This window comes from Scylla paramamosain, chromosome 19 (assembly GCF_035594125.1).
Source record: "Scylla paramamosain isolate STU-SP2022 chromosome 19, ASM3559412v1, whole genome shotgun sequence".
NCBI lineage: Eukaryota > Metazoa > Arthropoda > Malacostraca > Decapoda > Portunidae > Scylla > Scylla paramamosain.
In genome coordinates this window covers 22,773,642-22,776,141 of record NC_087169.1, presented here as the reverse complement: position 1 = coordinate 22,776,141, position 2,500 = coordinate 22,773,642, and the positions used below count along the sequence as shown (strand labels likewise).

Below are 2,500 nucleotides of genomic sequence, written 5' to 3'. Positions count from 1 at the left end.
TCCCCCTTCCTTTCCCATTCTTCTTTTCTACTCAGCTTGTCCCGCCCTCACTCACGCCCCTCTTCTGCCCTCAGCCCCGTCACCCTGCGCGCTGTCAATGATCAGGTGATGAAGATTGAGCAGCTTTTCCTCCTCCCTGCTGGTGTCCCCGGCAGACCCGACACCAGGTGAGGCTCATCTTAATTACGAAGTTATTGCACCTGTTTGTTTATCTCTCTCGATGTTTGTTTGTTTATATTTGTTTCATTTACTCTCTCTCGGGAAATGCCAGCGGGACTACGTGACCGATTGCATTGCTACTGGTACTGAACACGAACCTCTGCTGCTGTTGTCATATCAGTGTACAGTGTTGCCACGCTTTGGAGAGACAGACAGACAGAGAGAGAGAGAGAGAGAGAGAGAGAGAGAGAGAGAGAGAGAGAGAGAGAGTCGGAAACGAAAAAAAATGGCATTGTAGACGGACATTCTCTCTCTCTCTCTCTCTCTCTCTCTCTCTCTCTCTCTCTCTCTCTCTCTCTCTCTCTCTCTCTCTCTCTCTCTCTCTCTCTGTGTAGTGAGTGGCCGGCCGGCTAGTCACTCCACGCCAATCGTCGTGGATTCCCTACATGCCAAGCTTCCCAGGTGTGGGACCGGCCACTCAAAGTCAGGTCAGGTCAGGCACCTGGGAGCTGGGAACACACGACACGGGTCACACGAGGCAGTAGTCAGTCTCGCCTCGACTCTAGTCTCGCACACCCGCGGCCGCTCGCCCGGGTATTGCTGTGCACAAACAATAAACCCAAGGCTGTGGTCTGTGTTTACCTCCGTGTCCTTGGCGTAGAGAACACTACATCTCTCTCTCTCTCCAAAGCGTGGCAACACTGTACAATGATATGACAACAGTAGCAGAAGTTCGTGTTAAGTACAAATAGCAATGAAACTGGCCACGTAGTCCCGCTGGCATTTCCGGAGAGAGAGAGAGAGAGAGAGAGAGAGAGAGAGAGAGAGAGAGAGCACTACTAGGCAACACACACACACACACACACACACAGAATGCTCGCTAAGGATGACTCGACAAAAACTTGCCAGCAACTCACAGACATTTATTTATTTCTTCATTATTCCCTAACGCCGGAATTGTGAAACGGTCTGCTCTCTCTCCATGACTGTTTTCAAAGGCCAGGGAGATGACCAGCCGGGTTCTCAAGAGCGCTCCTCCTGTCAATAAGGTAGAAATCCTGTTAACCTGCCAGTAACTCAATATAACCAAAGAAACACTCTTACAAGCCTATATTACGCTTTATCTACACTTTACAGAGCCTTTTCAATGTAGTGGTGCAGCGCAGGAGTGTTTCAGAACATGCCTCCTACTGGAAGTCACTTGGTCACATTAGTCTCCGTTCCGACACAAGAGAAGGATGGGAGGATGGGAGGGGTCTTTCTTCTCTTCCAGTGTGTGTGTGTGTGTGTGTGTGTGTGTGAATGTTTCAGATTATGGCCCATACTGAGACAAAGGACTAACTGCGTACGTGGTTACAATGCTCTCTGCTCCGACACTAGGAAAAGATATGAAGGATGGAGGGGGGTCTTCCTTTCTAGCAGTGCGTGTGTATATAAGAAGCATGCACTTCACAGACCTCAGAGTACCCTTGTAGCAGACGAGTGGTGGACACGTAGCTGACTGCCAAGAGGGGCACTGGTAATGTAAGTGTCATTTTTGTCTCTTTTACTTTTTTTTTCAACAGTGTAGTTAAACTGGTGTCACTTTCCCTATATAATAATTTCTGTAAGCTGCTGTGAGTTTGTGAAGGAGTGGCGAGGCTGGCTGGACGAAATGAGACACTGGTTAGAGTACGTGTGCAGTTTAACATCAACAAATGCAAAGTACTTAGCGTAGGCAGAGGAAACTCACACAGTAGGTGCACAATAAACAACCAAACTCTGGTAGGTTCAGGGTACGAAAAAGATTTAGGAGTTATAGTTAGCTCTCAACTCCGCACAGAGGCCAGAAACAGGGCAAATAGGGTATTAGGATTAATTTTTAGCAGTGTTAAAAGTAGAAGGCCAGAAGTAATATTAAAGTTATATTTGGAGTTGGTCAGACCTCATCTAGACTACGCTGTGCAGTTCTGGTCCCCACATTACAGGAAGGATACAGGTCTATTAGAATCAGTACAGAGGAGAATGACTAAAAGGATACAGGGGATGAGGAGTATTCCTTACGAGGAGAGATTGAAGCTGTTAAATTTACATTCTTTAGAGAGACGTAGGTTAAGAGGGGACCTGATAGGATGTGAGCAAAATTCTTAGGATCAGCAACCAGGATAGAGCAAAAAATAACGGGTTCAAGCTTGAAAAATTTAGGTTTAAAAAAAGAGATAGGAAGAAATTGGTTCTCAAATAGAGTAGTGAATGAGTGGAACGGACTCAGTAATCATGTTGTTAGTGCTAGGACATTAGGGAGCTTTAATAGAAGATTAGACGGGTTTATGGATAGGAATGATAGGTGGAAATAGGTAGG

At 46.5% G+C, this 2,500-nt stretch overlaps 1 protein-coding gene and 1 long non-coding RNA gene across 4 annotated transcripts in view; one reads left to right on the top strand and one right to left on the bottom strand.

The window, feature by feature from the left end:
• Positions 1-2,500, bottom strand: part of LOC135109941 (uncharacterized) — a 50,891-nt gene that overhangs the window by 12,299 nt on the left and 36,092 nt on the right. The gene's annotated exons all lie outside the window — the stretch shown is intronic.
• Positions 1,543-2,500, top strand: part of LOC135109929 (uncharacterized) — a 19,919-nt gene continuing 18,961 nt past the window's right edge. For both annotated transcript variants that reach the window (XM_064021836.1, XM_064021834.1), the window contains exon 1: positions 1,543-1,683. The gene's annotated coding sequence lies outside the window, so the exon portion shown is untranslated. The remainder of the gene's footprint in view (positions 1,684-2,500) is intronic.